The sequence below is a fragment of the Dipodomys spectabilis genome, unplaced genomic scaffold, assembly GCF_019054845.1.
Source record: "Dipodomys spectabilis isolate Male_0828 unplaced genomic scaffold, ASM1905484v1 ptg000183l, whole genome shotgun sequence".
NCBI lineage: Eukaryota > Metazoa > Chordata > Mammalia > Rodentia > Heteromyidae > Dipodomys > Dipodomys spectabilis.
In genome coordinates, this window is record NW_024870860.1 from 2399541 (window position 1) to 2420693 (window position 21153).

At 40.3% G+C, this 21153-nt stretch overlaps 1 long non-coding RNA gene and 1 pseudogene across 1 annotated transcript; both read right to left on the reverse strand.

Moving 5' to 3' along the window:
- Positions 1-2551: 2551 nt before the first annotated feature.
- On the reverse strand, positions 2552-4245 carry LOC122121085 (annotated as a pseudogene).
- Positions 4246-14484: 10239 nt separating this feature from the next.
- Positions 14485-18969, reverse strand: LOC122121083. Its single transcript, XR_006149873.1, has 3 exons — positions 18959-18969; positions 15383-15398; positions 14485-14558 (listed from the first exon to the last, which is right to left on the reverse strand). It is a non-coding gene; the product is annotated as an uncharacterized LOC122121083 (long non-coding RNA).
- Positions 18970-21153: the final 2184 nt, after the last annotated feature.

Here is a 21153-nt window from a genome sequence, read left to right on the forward strand (position 1 = left end):
GCACACAGTAGGGGGTAGGGTCTACTGGTTAACTACGGGTTTATCTGAGGATGTGCAGGACAAGAGTTAAGTCACATAAAGAAGAACAAAGAGGAAAAGATGGAAAGGATAGGAAAGTGAGAAGAAAAGATCAGAAGTTCAGTAGAGCTAGACAAAAAAACAAAAAGGTAAGAATGAAAGAAAAAGAGAAAGAAGACAAGAAAAGAAAGGAGAACACACATTCACGTATTCCTAAAATAAAAATTATAAGAGGAGAAAAGAAAAGAAAAAGTTAATGGAAAACAATTATTTTTTCAGAAGAGGCAAAAATTAAAGATTAATAAAAGTTTTAGAAAAGCAAAAAAAATTTTTTATATGTATAAGGTAACAAAAAACGAAAAAAAAACAAAAAAAAAAAAAGAAAAAAAGAAAAGAAGAAGAAGAAAAAAAAAAAGTTCTTTGATTTTTTTTGGGGGGGGGGGAGAGGGGTGGGAGGAGTCCTGTATCTCCTTTTTGTCTGTAACCAGAGTCTGGTTGGAGTCTCTGGTCAGCTTGAGGTCCTGTGGCTTGATTGGTTTCTTAAGTCAGTTTGTTGGAACAGGCAGAAAAATGCTCTGCTTTACCCAAGATTTTGAGATCCCCCTCCCAGGTTAGTTTACTGGGAGGGTGATCTGCTTTGAGAATCACAAAAGAGGGGGATGCAGTGATGAGGCTAGGTTCTGGGTAGAGTTGAGGCCTTTCAACAAACAGTAGCTTTTCCCTGGGGCTATTTTGTGAAAAAAACTCACAGCACCCAGCCTGGAGCCATTCTCAGGGTTTCTGTTTTTCAATTGATTGTGGTGGCTGCTAGAGGGCGGGGCAGCCTCTGGCTCTGGTTACCCGGTGAGGAGAGCCACTCCAATGGCTGGCGCCTGAGCTGGGTGACTTTTCCCTGGATGGAACTGAGTCTGTGAGGTCACTTCGCCGTTAAGTTCTTGTGACCTGCTAAATGACTCGTTTTATTCCAAGGCCTGAGCTGGAGCTAGCCGCTCCTCCGAGCTTTGTCGGTATCCAAGATGGAGATCACCGGTGCTGGGGGGGGAGGGGTGGCCTTCCCTCCTCTGCTCCCTGGGAAGGAGTGAGGAAGTGGGGCTTCTACTCACACCGAGTCTTGGATCCTGGGTCGTCTCTGGTCTGCAAAGTGCAGGATGAAATTGTCTGCTCCTTGTCGGTTCTTGCTGGTGTTGAGTAGAATCCTCTCGCCCGCTGCGTCTGGCTCCTTCGTCCCGGACTCTCTGTGTGAGCCAACTCCATTTTTTTTTTAATTCTTGGTAGTTAGTTTGAGATGAGCCTTATGTGAAGCCCCGAATGAATCAGTTGCCTGAAATCTGAGGATCATGGTTCAAAGCCACCCAGGGCAGGAAAGTCCATGAGACATTTAGCTCCAATTAATCAATGAAAAGTTGGGAGTGGTGGAGCTCTATCTTTGAACAAAACATTCTCAAGCCATAGGATAGCACACAGATGCACACAGAGAGAAAACCTTATGGACTTTCTTGTATGGGCTTACTTTGACGCATGCTCCTCAGATTTCATCCTCTATTCATCCTCTCTCCGTTTAAAATTTTATTGATCCTGCGGCTTCACCTCTGACTCTGGGACCTATATCTTAGCTTTCACAATCAATGCTGGTGTTTTTAACACCTCTGCCACAGCTCAAGGTTTTGTGCTGTGTAACTGGAGATAAGAGTCTCAAGCAGGTTCCTCCCCTGGCTGACTTGACACTGCAATCCTCAGATGTCAGCCTCTTGTGTAGTAAGGATTACACACATGACCAGCAACATTTGGGTCATTTTAAAACTTTAATATGTGCTTGCTTCCACCCCCTTTTATTTTTATTATTTTTTTCATTTTTGCTTGGCCTGGGAGTAAAAATTGAATTTCAGATGCTCTCTCAGTGCATACATGGGACTAACCATAACCTTTGGCTTTTGTGGGAAAGTTAATTGGAGAGAAGAGCTATGCCAGATTCAGGAGGCTGAAAATTGAAGAAAGTCCTTAATGCTCTCTTCTCTAATTAACCACTAAAGGCTAACTTGGACTTCCTATCACTGTACAATCACTCACGACTGACCTGGTCATCTACAGACACTTTCTTGTAAATGTCATCCTTTGAAAACATGTACAATTCTATTTGTTCCTCATCTTAAGATCTAAACCTACATAGCGCTGATCTCAATTAGTCATGGAATACCAAATACTATAGGAAGACAAACCTGAGAGAGAGACATGCAATACAAAAGCAGAGCTTGCTCAGTTCCTCAGCACTCAAAGAGGGGAGGATGTGGAAGGGGGTAGAACTTCATGAGCCTTTCTACTCTTTATTTTAGCAGTGGGTTTGTGGGAAATGTGTGGTTTTATTTCAACATGAAAATACCTCAATTCATGGCGATCTTGCCTGATGGGTTTATATTTTCTGCATAAATGTTATGGAAACTCATACATAACTCTCTTTTCATCCTGCAGTAAAGGTCAAAGCAGCAGCAAACGGAGATGAAAACAGATGATCGCCAGAGTCACAACTTAAGAAGGTTTCAGAGGATGGGGATTTTCCCTTGACTCCTTTTCCACTTTCTTCTGATAGCTCGTAACTGTAGGGGTGATGTTGACAGTTGTTTGTAGGAATTTTTGTTTTTCTCCAGATTCAAGTCTTATCTCTGCTTAGTTTGCTTCTCTATGCAGTATTTGACTTGCTCAGCTCCTGCCTGATTGCATCAACGAACTCCTCTTTCAGATTGGTTAGTTCTTTTCTCATCTCATCTAAAATATCCTGCTTCAGTCTGTCACAGTCAAGGCTTTCTGTCTGGACCCGGTCAGCACTGGGCTGGGACAAGGGTGTGGACTTATAATGGCTCATAGGACCTGTTGTCAAAAACAATCTGATTTTTCCTTGGAGAATCTCATCTGGAGATGACGGGTGACTTGCTGCCATTCATTGTATTTGTTCTTTCCCAAGGTTTCCTGGTTGGTTCAGGTGTACTTGTTGATGAGACCTTAGAAGTTACAGGTTTTGATTCTTCATTTTTTGCTTTTATTGTTGATCCCTTTTCAGCCATTCTCCTCCTTCTGGCCATCAGGAGACTCATTTCCTCCATTAAGCTGCTACCTGCCAAGGGAACGGGTCCATTTCCACCACCCATGTCTGTTTTAGCTGACTCGGAGTTCACATCTGTGAACACCGTGCAAAGAGGCATCTTCCACCAGTGACAATTTCCTAAGCTTGGCTCCAGCAATCACAGCTTCAAGTCCAGTTAAAGGACGATTGTCTTCTGAAAAGGATCCTTAAAAAAAAAATCCGGATGCAGGAAGGAAGGGGCAGGAGGTGGTACAGGAAGAGGGCGTGGGGGAGGAGGGCCAGAGGATAGCAGTGGGGGTGAAGGAGGAAGTTCTGGGGGAGGAGAGAATACAGAGGCCTGGGCTGGACCTGGTGGGAGTGTTGGAGGAGATGGAGGTGCAGGTGGTCCCAAGATAACACCCTGCGGGGCTGGAGCCTCCGACAGCTGAGAGGCTTCCTGAAAGCCTGGCTCAGAAGCAGAGGGGTCTCCCAGCTCAGAGTTTACAGGGGTCTCCACAAAGGCAGAGGTGGCATTACTCAGCACTCTGCTCTCTTGATCCCATTCCACTTGCTCCAGCTGCTCCATCTGCTCCCGCTCCAGCTGCTCCACCTCTCTCTTTCCAACCTCTCTCCAGCCTCTCTCTCTCTACCTTTCTCTCTCTGGTCTTTCCCTCTCCATTCTTTCTGTCTCCAGCCTGTCCCTCTCCAGCTCCTTCTGACGTTTCTGTTCTTGCAGTTGTCTTCTTTGGATGTCCAACTCTTCTTGGGATGGGCCATTTTGAACTTGATCAGGCAGTTGTGAATTTTATCTAGGCAATTTTGGTCCTGCCTCCTGTGAATTCAGCACTTCTAAGGCATGCATCATTGCACTTGCGAAGACATTAGCATCCTCTTTGCTGCCATAGTTAAGACTGTACACCTGCCTGGCATCTCGCCACTGGTGGAAGGTCTGTGTTGCTTGATTATACTTTAATCCTTTGGGGATGGCACAGCTGATCACCAACTGATGATCCTGGATCTTCCTGCCCAGCACTCTGAATGTGTTGTTGCCTGTATGGTGATAGATATGAACTCTGCTGAACCCAGTTGAACCACAGCTGGCACCCACTTTTATTGGCATCATCACAAACCAATGCAGTAGCTCTTCCCTAACAGATACTCTGTTCACTCATTGAGCCGGTGGACCTGATGGATGCGGCACTGGAGTGCGCTCCTCTGGGACGGCAGGGTTGGCTCATTCAGTGCTTCTCTGCTACACTGGCGGCCAGCTACTCCATCACCTGCTGTCGCGCCGGCCAGGCCTGGATTGCAGGGTAGGTGGGCCGCTTTGGATGTCTGCTGCTGCCGCTGCTCCTGTACAGGCCCCTGAGGACCGCGAGGACCAAGAGGACTGCAGCCGTCCCAGCCAGGGGAGGAGAGTGGGGCGTGCCACGAGGCACTGGTGCGGGATGTGTGGAACACTCAGGCTCTGCCCTCGCCCTCGCCCTCCCCTACCGCTGTCGCCCTCCCCCTTTCTTCCCCTGTATAAGTAAACTTTTATATCTTACAAAACTAACTTTTAGCTGGGGACTGGTGGCTCATGCCTGTAATCCTACTCAAGAGGCTGACATCGAGGATCACAGTTTGAAGCCAACATAGGTAGAAAAGTGGGTGAAATTCTTATCTCCACTACACTACCAAATATACTAGAAGTGTGGCTATGACTCAAGTAGTAAAGTGCTAGGCTTCATCAAATGATCTCAGAGCCCAGGCCACGAGTTCAAGCCCCTGGACTGGTACAAAAAGAAAAGTTTCATTAGTTTACATTATACTAGGATTATGGTGTGAGACACCAGTGCTGAGATTAAGAAACAACTTTTGTAGTAGCTGCCACTTTTGATCTTTTCCCTAGGAGTTTTTATGATTGTTTTTATCCATGCCTTATATTTACATTCCACTAATGGAATTATTTTTTTGGTTGGAGGCACATTTCAATAATTCAATAACATATCAAAAACACATTTTTCGTTATTTTAAATAGAGAAGGGAAACATATGATGAGTCTGAGCCCAGCAAAGAATGAATGATGGTTTGATTGCAGATATGTGGAATGTAGTCCAGGATGTGGGAACCTACCAATTTGGGTGCTTCAGTTATCAGGTCTTCCTGAAGGTTCACAATAAATTTCTATGATGTCATAGCTACCTTTGCTATCACAACCGATAGGTGTCAGGCACTGATCTCACCCTTAGGTGGACTTAGATACACAAGGAGAAAAACATAATATTTAGAAGAAATGATGGTTTACCATAAGACCACAGCTTGATGAGCTTTCCTGATTGAACTTTGAGATTTCAAGAGCAGAACAGGCTCATCTCCACACAAGACTACTAAGCACTGAGGACCAGGCACTATTGTAGGCAACTAGAGAGAAAGATGTGAATACAGATGTGAATGGCCTGCCTCCATGCACATGTCATGCTGTTGGAGAAAACCATAAATCAAAAAGTTAATGTCAATAAATCAGAAGGATGGTCATGTGGGGAGACAGCTTCACTTTGAGGATTGGTGGAAAAGACATGATATAATAGCAGGAGGCATCATCCATGCAATTATTGCTTTTCCAGCCTGGCTCCAATCTCAATCACAGATCGCATCCTCCTGAGTTGCACACTATAGGTGTCAGGCACCTGCAGTGGGCTCTTTGATATAAATATCTATAACAAATGTGTGTTAAGTTTCTTGGAAGTTTTTTGTGAGAAAGGTTAAAAATTAAACATATTATGCACCCTAAACTTTCTTTTCACTATCTTCTAATTATTTCAATATGAGCCGTCTCACTCACTTTTTGGAAAAGTCAAGACATTTTTTTTCATTGTTCAAATCCTGGGGAGGGAATAAAAATGACAGCTTCTTTGCCAAAGTACTAGAATGTACTAGTCATTTTAACTGACCAGTTTTGCCAAATAATATGTCTTGCCCTTCATGGATTTTTCATCTTCAATAATGTTAGATGAATAAAACTATAAATAGGAGAAAAGCAACCACATAGTAGCAAATTTATCACAATGACATATATAAGCTGTCCACTTTTTACCAAATGAAAACACTTGCCACAAGCATTAAAAATTTGAATAAAAACTTGGAGATTATTCCTCTTCATACAGTTGGTTTTTTTTCTTTTTTTCTTCTTGTTTTGTTTGTTTTGGTTGGTTGTTGGCCTTGACCTTTTGGTCTGGGGGCAGTCCCTCAGTTATTCAGCTCAAGGAGAGCGCTCTACCACTTGAACCACAGCACCACTTCTGGTTTTCTGGTGGTTTTTTGGAAGTAGTCTCACAGAGTTTCTTGAAGACTGGCTTTGAACTGAAATCCTCAGATCTCAGCTTCCTCAGTAGTAGGATTGCAGATGTTAGCCACCAGCAACTGGTCAAAATAGTATTTTTTTAATTTGGCTAGCTTGAATGATTGCCAAGGAAATAAATAGAACGTAAAATTGTTAATTTTTGCTAAAATTTGCAATAGTTTTACCTTGAAGAGTAGTGAAATATTTATAATTACATATTTTGAGAAAATGTAGCTGATTAGCTTTTATTGATTTAAAATACTAATATACATCTCTTTTTTATTTAAAATACTAAAATATGTCTCTCTTTGTAGACACTGAATTCTGAGTTCAAAACTTGTACTTCTTGGCAGTCACTCTGAGAGTTAATTCTGTCAGCTCATTTTTAAATCAATCATAGATTAAATAACTTGAAGCTTAGAAGGTGTCTTTTGGTAAGAATAAGTGAAATAAGCCTAAACTCCTGCCTTTCGATAACAGAAGAAATCCTAATGTCTAGAATGTATAGACTCAAAATATGAAACACACAAAGAACATTAAGGGAAAAGAACAAATAGTCTTATCAATAAATAGGTAAGTGAATTGACTAGATAGGTCCCAAATTAAATATAGATGTCTACAGAATACACGAAAAATATTCAATGTCTTTAGCAATCAAGGAAATGCAAATCAAATATATGTTGAAGTTCCATCTCTGCATAATGAGAATGCCTATTATCAAAGAAAACACAAATACTGGCAAAGAGGTGGGGAAAGACACTCTACACAGTGTTGGCAATTAAGTGAATCAATTTATCCACAACAGAAATCAGTGTGGAAATTCCACCCAGGAAATCCTACATATACACCTGAAGAAATTTAAGTCAGCGTTATAGTAGAACTGTGTGCACACACATTTTTTACAGCAGGATTCAAAATAGTCATGTTTTAGAATAAGCCACCACAGGCAGGAAAGTATGTACAACTGTTATCTCCAATTAACAATAAAAACAAATCTGGGAATAGAGCTTTAGATCAAGTGGCAGAATACCAGCCTTGATGGATAAAAAGCCAAGCAAGAGATGAAAACCCTAGGGTCAAGCCTCAGGACTGCCAAATGTGCATGTACGCACGCATTGCCCCCCTCCCCCGCACAATGCTGCCTATATTTTTTAGCCAAGCTTCTTATTCCCCTTTGATTCATGCACCTATGACAGAGCTAAATATAATGGGAAAGTGATATTTAAAATGGTAAACTTATACTGAATACCCAGGTATATTTCTCATTTTTTTGTAGTCACTGGGCTTGATCTCACAACCTGAGTGTTTTCCTTGAGCTTTTTCACTGAAGGTTGGCTCTCTACAACTTGGAGCTACAGTTCAACTTCCGGTTTTGTGATGGTTCATTGTAGATAAAGAGTCTTAAGGACTCAGTCCTCCACACACTTTCTAACGGCAATTCTCAGATTTCAGCTTCCTGAATTGATAGAATTACAGGCTTGATCCACCAACACTGGGCTAGAACCTGAGTATTTTCACCATTGCTCATTGGAAGAATTCAATTCTTTTTCCTCCGGAATGCTTGCCATGCACATTTCTCTCTGGATAGCAATTGAGCAAAGAGAGAGGTTCCAGTAGCTCACACCTATACATAATACCTACAGAAAAGTCTGATATCTGAGGATAGTCGTTCAAAGCCAGCCCAGACAGCAAAATCTGGTAGACTTTTCATCCCAATTAACCACAAAAAAGCTGTATGCTGAGCTGTGCCTCAATCAGTAGAGCTCTATGTTGATCAAATACCTCAGGGATAGACCTCAGTCACTGTGTTCAAACCCCAAGATCAGTGAACACGGGTACACACATGATGTGCATACACGCACACACACACACACAATTTTATAACAGAGTTCTCAAACCTAAAGGTGCCATTCTAATCCCTTGATGTCATGCTTTGCCTGGGCTGCAATCCATGCGGGTAAACAGCATCTACAGGGATTAAGAAGCTCAGAGCCAATCTGGACCCACCCAGACCAGAAGCAGGAGTGAAGTAACACAAGTATGAGGCCCCAACTCACTCACACTGGAAGGAGGAGTGAGGTGACACAGGCATGCGGCCCCCACTCATCCAGAGGGAACATAGGAGTAAGGTGACACAGACAATGGCAACTACCCAGCCAGACCAGAAGCAGGAGTGTTGTGGTGAAAGCCCACAGCCCACACTCACCAAGACCAGAAGCAGGAGTGAGGTGGTGCAGTCAAATGGCCATACCCACCCAGACCGGAAGTGGGAGTGAAGTGACACAGGCATGTGGTCAGACTTATCCTTCCAGGAAGCAGAAATGAAGTGACGGTAGCATGCCACACCAAAGGAGCCTCACGAACCATGGTGGCCCCCTGAGAAGGAAGGTATGGTTCTATGTCAATCCAGCCTTCTCTCCTGGCCTTTTGTGAAGGGCTGCTGGGTTCAATGGTGCACTCAGTAGGTCATAGGGCTCAAGCTATGGAGCCTGCTGTCCTCTCCCAACTGGTAGTGCACCTGCTGCAGCTTTGGCAGCAAACTTAATAAGTTCTAATTCACAGAATGTATACCATGAACCATTAGTGTCTTCAGGTACCATGTGACACTTGCTAGTCCCTTAATATTACAGTTGCCAATGTCTTAAGTGCTTTCTGAAGAGAGGGAGAAGGGGTCATAGATCCAACTGTTCAAAAATGCCTTTGGATGACACTGTATTGGCCCAAGAATGAGTCGACACAGCTGGTATCCAGGTATTTTGGGAAATTCTTTTTGGCCATGCTTTCTGTTTGGCCTTGGAGAGTCTTAGGCTTTTCTTTGTTGACACAGAAGATGGGAAAGTAATTGCTAAGGCTTATATAGTCAGGAGCCATTTCCTTTCTGCCCTTCTGAGATGGCATCTCACTACATAGCCAAGACAGCCTTGAACTTAATGTGTTTCTGCCTCAGCCTCCCAAGTGATGGAATTACAAGCTTACACCACCATGCCCAACTATCTGTCATGGGCCATTTGAAATAGAAAAATCATGACATGTGTTCTATATCTACTAACACTCTTGTGCAAAGATCAAATAACTTACAACCTGGTTGTTAAGAATATAGACTCAGATTCAACTGAATTTCAAATAAAATTCTGGTTTCTTACCTGCTTTTGGTTAAAGAGGAAGACACTATATCACTGAGCTTTATTCACTTGTATACAAATGTGAATGGAGCCAAGAACAGGTGGCTCATGCCTACACTCTTACTCAGGAGGCTGAGATGGAAGGATTGTGTTTCAAAGCCAGCCCAGGCAGAAAAGGTCATATGAGAGTCTTAGTTCCAATTAATCCCTCAAAAACCATAAGTGGGCTGAGAAGGTGGCTCAGTAGAAGTGTGCTTTCTTTGCATGCATGAGGCCCTCGGTAAGAATCCTCAGAATCACATAAGAAGAAAAAGCCTGAAGTACACTATGGCTCAAACGGTAGAATGCTAGCCTTAACCTGAAGAGATGAGACACAGCACCCAGTCCCAGAGTTCAGGCCCCATGACTAGCAAGAATAACAACAACAACAAAATAAAACAGAAATGGAGCTGTGGCTCAAGTGGTGGAGTGCTAGAAAGTGGATCAGGGAGAGCCCCCAGGCCCTGAGTTCAAGCTCCATGACCAACTAAACAAAAACAAAAACAGAAATGGAGCTGTGGTTCAAGAAGTAGAGTTCTAGAGAGTGAATCAGGAACAGGACCTGAGTTCAAGCACCACAATATACAATTGGATACTGGTATTTCCCATCTCCTAAGGTTGTCATGATTATTCAATGAACAGAATTTTTTGAGCATTTCCTATTGAAAAGAGGGGTTTTTAATGACCAGCAAGTGATTTATGATGCTGCAGAGCATGCAATGGATACCCTCTACTTCAGTGGAGAATTGAATGTTAATTTTGTGAGTCCAGAAGCCAAACTGATGAGCCAGATACTTTTTTGGAAAATGGTTTCATATGGTAGACACAGTTTCCCACATGTCAGTTTGCTGTTCTGCTTCTAGTCAGAAGATCTCTAAGACTCAGGAAAGGATTCAAGCTCTCTGTTAAACCATGCTGTAGCCATTTTATTTTTATTAAAGGAATAAGTAATCTAGATATTGGTGGCTCATGCCTATTATCCGCGCTGCTTAGGAACCTGAGATCTGAGGATCATGATTTCAGACCAGCCCACGCAACAAAGTCCATGAGACTTGTCTCCAATTAAGCAGTGATAACCCCAGAAGAAGAGGTATGGGTTAATAGAGTATCTTTCCTAAGAAAAAGCTCTATTTAAGCTGTCCCTTATGTTGGGACATTGCCACCTACAATACTTCCGGACCATGTCTTCCTTTAGTGTGTTGGCCTATGGCTTGGCTTTCACTCCTGTGGATATAGGCTGTTTGGCCATCCACCTTGGGGGTGGAATGATCCGTTTATTGAAAATATTGCCCAGAAAAAACAACTATGATATAAACAATGTTTGACAAGTTGTTAAGTCCAAAGTTGCAGTGGTAAGGATGATTATTGTTTAGCTTTTTTTCATTAAATAGTTAATTACTTTTTAAAGTTTATCTGCTTATTTAATGCTATGTAGGAAACCAAAAGTTAATATTTGGGTTTTTTGGTGAAATTTGAAACTAGGCAAGTAAAAGTACTCATTGTCCCCAAATTCAACATTTAAAAATATTAAAACATTGTTCATATGTTTTAGTCACCAGAAATTTGGGACAGGCATGGTAGCTCACACTTGAATTGCTAGCTGCAGAGAGGATTATTAGGATTTGAGGCTAGCCTAGGCAAACATTCACTTTATTGGATCTCAATCAATATCTGAACCAAAATCATTGTGCTTTTAATTTCATCTACTCAGAAAGGGTAAAGAGAAGGATTGTGATCCATTCTGGCCTGCTCATAAACAGAAAACCCTGCCATAAAAATGGCTAAAGCAGAGCTGGCCACAGGTGGTTCATGCCTGTACTTTTATTTACTCAGGAGGCTGAGGTCTGAAGATCACAGCTCAAAGCCAGTCTAGGCAGGAAAGTTTGTGAGACTCCTGCCTCCAATATACCAATAGAAAACCAGAAGTGGAATTGTGGTTCAAACAGTAGTGCACTCGCTTTTAGCTGAAGAGTGAAGGTACAGTGTCCTGGCCCAGAGTTCAAGCCACATGACTAACAAAACAGAAGTAACCAAAGCAAAAAGCGCAGGTGTATGGTTCACCTTGTAGAGCACCTACCTAAAATGCATGAAGCCCTGAGTTTAATTGCTAGGATAGAAAGGAGGAAAGGATGTGAAGGAATGGAATGAAGAAAAGAAAGAAGGGAGGAGTTATGATATAATCAAATACTAGACTGACCTGAAGTATTAAAGGGATTACAAGTAGTTTATATAAAAATATACTGATTGTTTACTAAAAGGCAAATTTTAAAATGTGGAATTCAGGTTAAAATACACGTACAACTTTTGTTTTTCTGTAAAACGATACTTATGTGCTCCTTTAGTTTAAAAGTAGTGAATGAGTTTAAAACAATACAAGAGTGGTTAGAATGAATAATTATTTCTTATCACTTTCTCTGCTACATCCACTACTTATAAAATCAAAACAATGTTGATCATTTTAATTATTAATTCATTCGTATAATCTTTCATCTTTAGTGTATAGTCTATTGCACATATCATTTAAATGTTTGAACTCTTTTTGTTGTTTGTTTGTCTTTTGTGGGTCATGGTTCCTAAACTCTTGGCCTGGGCACTATCCCTCAGCTCTTCAGCTCAAGGCTAGCACTCTACCACTTGAGCCACAGTGCCACTTCTGGCTTTTTCTGCTCATGTGGTACTGAGGAATTAAACCCAGAGGCTCATACATGCAAGTCAAGAACTCTACCACTGAGCCACCTTCCCAGCACTGAACTCTTTTTTTTTTCCTTCAGATATGGGGCTTGAATACAGGGCATGGGTGCTGTCCCAGAGCACCTTTGCTCAAGGTTAGGAGTATAGCATACCAGTTTAAAACACTGTGCCATTTCTTGTTTTTTAGGGATTAATTGGTAATAGGAGTCTCATGGGAACTTTTCTGCTGAGGCTGGCTTTGAACCACCATCCTCATTTCTCAGCCTCCTGAGAAGGTAGGATTACAGGCGTGAGCCACCTGCACACAGCTGCTTATTTTTTCTTTTAACAGTTATACAAGTTTAGTTACACTCCGAATAAGTGCAAACTGAGATGCAAATTGGCTTTAAATAAACCACGAATTGAGGATGTTGAGATCACAAGTGATTGCAAATTCGTTTTTACTTATTTTTTTTATGTGGTGCTTGAACTCAGGGCCTGGTTGCAGTCCCTGCTCTTTTGTGCTCAAGGCTACCACTCTACCAGTTTGAATCTCAGTGCTCCTTCTGGTTTCTTGGTAACCAGTTAATGAGATCATAGTCTCACAGACTATCTTACACAGGTTGTCTTTAAACCTCGATTATCAGATCTCAGCCACCTGAGTTGCTAAGATTACAGGCATGAGCCACTGGCACCAGCTTGTTAAAAAAAGAACGACAATTCATAAGCCAGGTACCTTGGCTCATGGCTGTAACCCAGAGGATGAGATCTGAAGATAATGATTTGAATCTAATGATGGTAAAACGTCTCTGTGATTCTTTTATCTCCAATAAACTGCACAAGAAAATCCAGAAGTGAAGATTTGGCTCAAGTGGTAGAGTGCACTCGAGCAAAAATAAAGCTCAGGAACAGCACTTAGATCCCGAGTTCAAGCTCCATTTCTGGCACACACACACACACACACACACACACACACACACACACACACACACACACACACACACACACAAAACAAAAAATAAATAGAAAATGTGAAGAAATCAAGGGAAAAAATTGAATATTGTAAGGACTTTTGGGTTTAGAGGTATGACTCAGTTGGTAGGAAAAAAGCTAATGATTGAATCTATCAGGTACCAAGGACTTACAAAAACATGATTATCTGCTCTTTATTTCCCTTTTCTCGTATGTTCTCATTTGGGAGCTCTCTTCTTTTTGAAAAAATATTGTTGTTTTAGCGGTGATATACAGCAAGGTTATCTTTCTGCATGTCAGGTAGCTAGTATATTTCCTTCCTTTTACATAGTCTAATCTGTTCCCCCATTCTGTTCCATTCCCTCCCTCCCATGTCGATCCACAAGTTGCATGGTTCACTTTCATCAATGTCCAGTAGAGCCAGTGGGCTCCGCGGCTGCAATTTTTCATCCACTTTCCACTGATTCTGTGCCCTTCTCCCATCTTCCATCAGATATGCATGCATATATAGTGTATATTGGGTAAAGAATACAGAGTCATCAGAAAATGAAAAGAGAAATTAAGAAAAGTTCCTTGTTTCTTTATCTTTACAATTCAATTTAGTATATATATATATATATATATATATATATTGTTTTATATACATAAGAAGAGGTGCTTGTGTATTATAACTTGGTGATTTTCTACAAAGGCTTTCCCCTACTGTACTCACTGTACATGATGCCTAGAATCCTGTACAGTTTTCATATCCCATTGTGTTTTAAATCTAACTTCCACATAATCAGGAAGAAAATGTGCCATTTGTCTCTTTGATCTTGGCTTAACTTTATTAACATGATTTATTCTAGTTCCTTCCATTTCCCTGCAAATGACATTATTTTATTCTTTCTAATGTCTCTGTCTGTAAAAATTCATTGTATATAGATAGCATAATTATTGGATACATTCATTTATTGTGGGGCATCTGGGTGTGTACATATCTTGTCACTGTGAATTGAGCAGCAAGGAACATGGTTGTGCAAGTGTCCTTGCCATATTCTGGTTCATGATGCTCAGGGAAGATGCCTACAAGTGGTATGGCTGTAGAGAGGGTATTAGGGAAGGTCTGTGTTGTGATTTTTGAGCAACTTTCAGACTGCTTTCCAGAGTTGCTGTATTAGTATACATTCCCACCAGCTGTGCAGTAGGATTCCTCTTTTCTCCACTTCCCCATCAGCATTTGTTGTCAGAATTCAGAATATTTGGGTAAGATTGTATCTCAGGATTGCTCTGATTTACATTTTCTTTATGACGAGGGATGAGGAACCTTTCCTAATATGTTTCTTTCCCATTCTTTACTTTTTCTTCTGAGAAGTCTCTTCTTGACTCCCCTGCCCATTTAGTAATTGGTTTATGAGGTTTTGGAGGGGTACTTTCCAGAGATCCATTTATACATTGAATATTAGCCCTATGTCTGATGTGTTGCAGGTAAATATCTTTTGCCAATTCCGTGGCTGTCTTTTTAGTTTAGTGGCTATGTCCTAGCCTGTGCAGAATTTTTTTTTCCTTTATTGTAGTCCCATTTGTTGGATCTATCTCCTATCTGTTCTGCCCCAGGAACTCTATTCAGGATGTTCCTGCCTGTACATATAAGTTCTAATATCATCACTATTATGTCTTACAGTAGTTTGGCTGATTTTAAGGTAGTTAATCCATTTTTAGTTGATGCTAGTGAAAGCACAGATCCACTTCTAGTTTTCTGCGTATGGCTGCCAAGTTGCCCCAACAGGAATATTTGAAGGAGCTGTGATTTGTGTATGTGTGTGTGTGTGCGTGCGTGCGTGGCGTGTGTGTGTGTGTGTGTGTGTGTGTGTGTGTGTGTGTATGTGGTCGGTCGTGAGGCTTGAACTCTGGGTCTCAGCGCTGTCCCTCAGCTATCAGCTGAAGGCTAGTGCTTGAGCCACAGTTCCGGTTTCCATTTTCTTGTGGTTTATTAGAGATAAGTGTCTCATGGACTTCCCTGTCCCTGCTGGCTTTGAACAATTATCCTCAGATCACAGCAGTTACATAAGCTAGGTAATGAGTATATTTCTTATCATCATTGTTACTTCCTCCTTTATTTTTCCCTACCATCCCTTTCCTCCCATCACCAAAACTACACTCTCACCCCACCCCCGGCCTAAATTGTAAAGGTCATTTTTCCACATAGTGTATTGTGCATCTCATTATTACAATGGGTCAACCTATATCTTTATTTAAGCATTTTGTTTTTCCCTTCCCCTCCCCCAAATAGAAAAGTGTATATAAAAGTTGCAAGGCACCAACATCAAATAGAGTGAAAACAGGGGTTTTACGATGGGGAGGAACATACAAAGAAACAAAAAAAAAATCGCACGGTATATTGTGAATACGTTAGAAACAATAGAAAGAAAAAAAGAAAAAACACTTCGGTCCCTATCTTGAGGTTCATTTCTCTTAACATCATCTTATTGGGTCATATGTACATAGCTTTTGAACTTTTCTGCTTGTCCCTCAGATCTCTGCTTGATGTATACTAGTTATTAGAAATGAGGGAAACCATGAGACCTATGTTTCTTTAGGCCTGACTTACTTCACTTAATATAATCTTTTCCATTGGTCTTCGGATCTTTTTTATTTTTTTGTATTTTCCTTTTTTTATTGTGAAAATACCGTAAAGAGGAGTTACAATTACATGGACAAGATAATGAATACATTTATTAACAAGCATTGTTGCCTGTTCTTTGTATCCCCTTTTCCATTCCTTCCCATTCTCCCCCCCCCACCCTCTACTACCCCCCCCCACCAAAGTTGTAATGTTTGTTTTTCGACATAACTACTTGTACATCTCATTGTTGCAATGGTTATGCCTGTATCTCTAGTTAAATGATTTGTTTTTGCCCTTCCCCTCCACAAATTATACCACCATCAAATACAGTGAAAGCAGGAGTTATATCATTGGGGAAGGACATACAAAGCAACATAGAAATCATCTTATAAATATGTTAGAAACAATTTTTATACCGATAACAAGCTGTTTTTGTTATTGTGGCTCTTTAGTAGAACTTGAAGTCTCGTATAGTGGTACTGCCTGAATGGCTTATTTTGCCAAGAATTGCTTTGTCTGTTCTTGGTCTGGTTTTTTTTTTTTTTTTTTTTCCATATGAACTTTTGGATTCTTTCATTTATCTGAGTAAAGTACATCATTGGGATTTTGATGGGGATTGCTTTGAATTTTATGTCAATTTTTTGCATTATGGCCATTTTCACAATATTCTACCTATCCATGAACATGGAAGGTCTTTGCATATTTTGATATACTCTTTGATTTCTTTCTTTAGATTTTTGCAATTTTTACATCTTTGGTTACGTTAATTACTATTTTTTGAAGCTTTTGCAAATGGTATCATTTTCATTATTTCCCTTTCTGCTTGTATATTCTTTGCCCAAGGAATGGTTCAGTAACCATTTGTTGTTGTTTTGGATCGTGGTGCTTGAACTTTGAGCTGGGCGCTGTCCCTCATCTCTTCACCTCAAGGAGAGCAAAAGCGCCACTTTCAGTTTTCTGGTGGTTAATTGGAGACTCATGGACTTCCCTGCCTGGATTGGCTTTGAACAACGATCCTCAGATCTCAGCCTCCTGAGTAGCTAGAATTACAGGCATGAGCCACTGGTGCCTGGCCAAGGCTACTGAATTTTATGGATTGATTTTGCATTCTGATACTTTGCCAAATGTATTAATTAGCTGTAGGAGTTTGGGAGTTGAGCTTTTGGGTCCTCAAGTATAAGAAATGGTCATCAGCAAATACCGTTAGTTTAAATTTTGCCTACTCTGTGTGGCTCCTTTAATGCCCTTTTCTCTCCTTATTGGTCTGGCTAAGAATTCCAGTATAGATTGAAGAGGAGGGGAGTGAAGGGGCAGCTTTGCCTTGTTCCTGATTTTAAAGAAAATAGTTTTCGTTTTCCCCATTTAGTATGGCCTGTTGTCTATGGCTCTTATTGTTTTAAGGAATGTTCCTTCTATTCCTTGTTTCTCCAGAGCTTTTAATGTCAATGCGTGGTCTTTTGTCGAAGGTTTGTTCTGCCTTTACTGAGATGAGTATGTGGTTCTTGATATTGGCTCTACTGATGTGAATTATTGATTTGTATATATTAAATCAACCTTGCATCTGTGGGATGAAGCCTACTTGATCATATTTTTATGACTTGTATTTGTTTCTGGGTTCTGTTGGCTAATATTTTATTGAGGAGTTTTGCATCTATGTTCATCAGAGAAATTGATCATTCATTCGCTTGTTTTGTTGGATCCTTACTTAGTTTTGGGATGAGTGTAATATTGGATTCATAGAATGAGTTTGGGTTTGCTCCCTATTGCGTCTATTTCACAGAAAAGCTTGAGGAGGATTAGTATTACTTCATCTTTAAAAGCCTTATAGTGGGCTTGGAAGATAGGTTAGTGGTAGAATGCTTGCCTAGTACACATGAAGCCATGTGTTCCATTCCTCAATGCCACATACACAGAAAAGCCAGAAATGGCATGGTTGCTCAAGTGATATAGCACTAGTACTAAAACTAGCCTCGAGCAAAAACAGCTTTGAGACAGGTTCAGACCCTGAGTTCAAGCCCTAAGACTGGACAAAATAAAATGTCTTATAGAATTGAGTAATGAATCCATCTGGTCTTGGACTCTTTCTTGTTGGAAGACTTCTGATTACTTTTATGTTATTCCTTTGTTTAGTTTGTTGGTATTTTCTTCGTTCAGTATAGGAAGTTTGTATGGGAAACTCTATTGATGGTCATGGGTCGCTGTCCCTCAGCTCTTCAGCTCAAGGCTAGTGCTCTACCACTTGAGCCATAGTGCCACTTCCAGCTTTCTCTGCTTATGTGGTGCTGAGGAATTGAACCCAGGGGCTCATGCATGCAAGGCAAACACGCTTCCACTGAGCCACCTTCCCAGCCCAGAAACTCCATTCTAGGTGCTGGCACCCAGACCAAGAGGTTTGTTGGGCTTTTTGAACTGATGATGGAAAAGTGGGATTGTATGACAACTATTTCAACAAGTAAGAACTTGATAATGCTTATTTATTACTCAAATGACTAGGAAAATATCAGCATGAATTCAATTTTGAGTTAATAAACATATATGCACATCATTATTATCTGAAAGACTTTCAAAAAATCTACCATGCTGACTAAGATTCAAAACTCAAAAATAAATAAATTTACTTATTTATTTTGGTGCCAATCCTATGACTGGAACTGAGGGTACAATGGTAAGCACTTACTACTTGATCAACCACTCCCATTCCAGGTTTTCATGGATAATTGGAAATAAAGATTATTAACAAATGTTCTGGCCCAGGATGGTTTTGAAAATCTACGCCCAGGTCTTAGCCTCCTAAGTAGCTAGGATTATAGGTAATTGGCCTGAGATATTTATTTATTTATTTATTTATACAACCAGACTTGAGACTTGAACTCATGTTCTGGGTCATTACCTAGACTTTTGTGTTCTAATACTTGAGACAGAGCTACAATTCCTGTTTTTTTAAAATAATTAATTGTATATAATTGTCTCCCTGAGTTTTCTTCTGGGTCTGGCTTTAAACCTAGATTATCTGATCTCAGCCTTCTTGCTAGTTAGTATCGCAGGCCTTAGCCACTGCTGCCTTGCTCAGAAATTTATTTTTTTTTAAATTTAATTTAATTTTATTTGTGAACATACTGTACAGAGGAGTTACAGTTACATGGGCAGGATAATACGTACATTTCTTACCAAGCATTGCAGCCTCCTCCTTTGTTTATCCTTCACATCCCTTCCCAGCCTCCCCCCTCCCCCCCTAATACCAATCCTTCTCCTTCCCCCCCCCCCCCCCGCACCAACGTTGTAAAGCTCGTTTTGGACATGACAACTTGTAATTCTCATTGTTGCAACAGGTCCACCTGTATCCTTATATAAAATATCTTTTTATTGGGTTTTAGGGGGAAACAGAGAAATGTATACATTTCCTGAATTGTGAACACCTTACAATACCTTAATAATAACAATAAATTATGTTTTTTTTTCATTTTGTAGTAATTTGGCATTTGCAAACCACCAAAATGAACTCATTTTCTTTCAAAAACTATCATGCGTTTATGAAGTTGAAAGTCACATATTAAGTTAGGTTATGGTGGCTCAAATCTTATCCTAGCTACTCAGGAGGTTATGCTCAAAGCTAGCCCAAACAAGAAATTCTGTGAATTTGTAGGCAGGGGCTAGGTCCTCCTCCTTTCTGATCACAGTGAGCACAGTCCTTCACGTACTTGGTTCTTAAAAATCATACTTAGGCCAGGCATTTGGTCACTCATGCTTGTAATTGTCACTGGCCAGGATACTGAGATCTGAAGATAAAGGTTCAAACCAGACCCTGCAAGGGTTAGAGTCTTATATTGAGCTAAGCATAAAAAGTTTGAAACAGAGTTGTGTTTCAGATAATAGAGTGCTATCCTTGAGTGACAAAACCAAGCAGGAGCAAGCAGACCTGAATTCAAGACCCAGTACTGGTAAATATAAATATATATATATATATATATATATATATATATATATATATATAATAAAATAAAACCACCAAAAAAGTGCCTTTGTTCTTTTTAAAATTTTTGACATTTTTTCCTTACTTTTTTATCTGTATGTTCCTATATAAACACACAGAAGTTTATGGAACAAAGTTAAATTTTAAGAATATTCTTCCATTATCGACCATTATACCTTCATTATACTTAAGAAAATTAATGATATATTCATAATACTGTTATTATATCAAATACAGATACACATCTCTTTGTTTGAGACAGATATTATTCTTGCTATTTTTCAAATTAAATTTTCAAATTAATTTTTCATTAGGGTTCATTTCATGTTGTTATGTCTCTTTTGTTTTTTGTACTCTAAAATATCATCCCAGCCAGGCATTGGTGGCTCATGCCTATAATCCTAGCTACTCAGGAGCTTAGATTTGAGGATCGTGATTCAACGCCAGCCCAGGCAGGAAAGTTCGTAAGACTTTTTTCTCCAATAAACCACCAGAAAAGCGGAAGTGGTGGTTTGGGTCAAGTGGTAGAGCACTAGACTTGAGCATAATAGCTTAGGCACAGTGCCCAGCCCAGATTTCAAGCCCTATTCCACTCCCAAAATAAATAAATAAATTAAAATAAAATAAAATAAAATAACATGCCACCCCAGTCTTTCCTTTTCATGATACTGCCCTTTAAGTCAAAATATTCTAAATTAGTTTTTAAATAAGATATTCTTTATATTTTACTCACCTAGCTATTTCGTTAAGGTGGATTCTCATTCGTTTTCCTTTTTTGTTGGTTGTGGGGTTTGTACTCAGGTCCTGGATCCTGTCCTGAGCTTTTGTGCTCAAGGCTAGTGCTCTACCACTTGGAGTTACATTGCCACTTATGGTTTTCAGTGCTTAATTGGAAATAAGAATCTCATAGATTTTCTTCCCAGTCTCGTATTGAACCTTGATCCTCAGATCTCAGACTTCTGACAAGCTAGAAATACAGATGTGAGCCATTGGCTATGGACGCCGATTTGTTTTTCTTTTATTTAATTTTTTGTCAGTCTTAGTGCTGTCCCTGAGCTCTTCAGCTCAAGTCAAGTGCTCTATCATTTGAACCAATGCCCACTTTTGGTTTTCTGTTGGTTAATTGGAGATAAGAATCTCATTAGCTTTCCTACCTGTGCTAGCTCTGAACTGCAATCCTCAGATCTCAGCCTCACTAGTAGCTAGGATTACATGTGTTAGCCACCTGCACCCAGCTTCCTCATTTATTTTCTTATGGTGAGTTCTATCTGATTTCTCTACTTCTTGTATTTCCTACCAACTACAAAGTAGGCCTAGAGTTCCTCATCCATTACAGTAGTTCTTAGGTCCAAGTGATGGCTGAGTGCAGGAATGGAGATG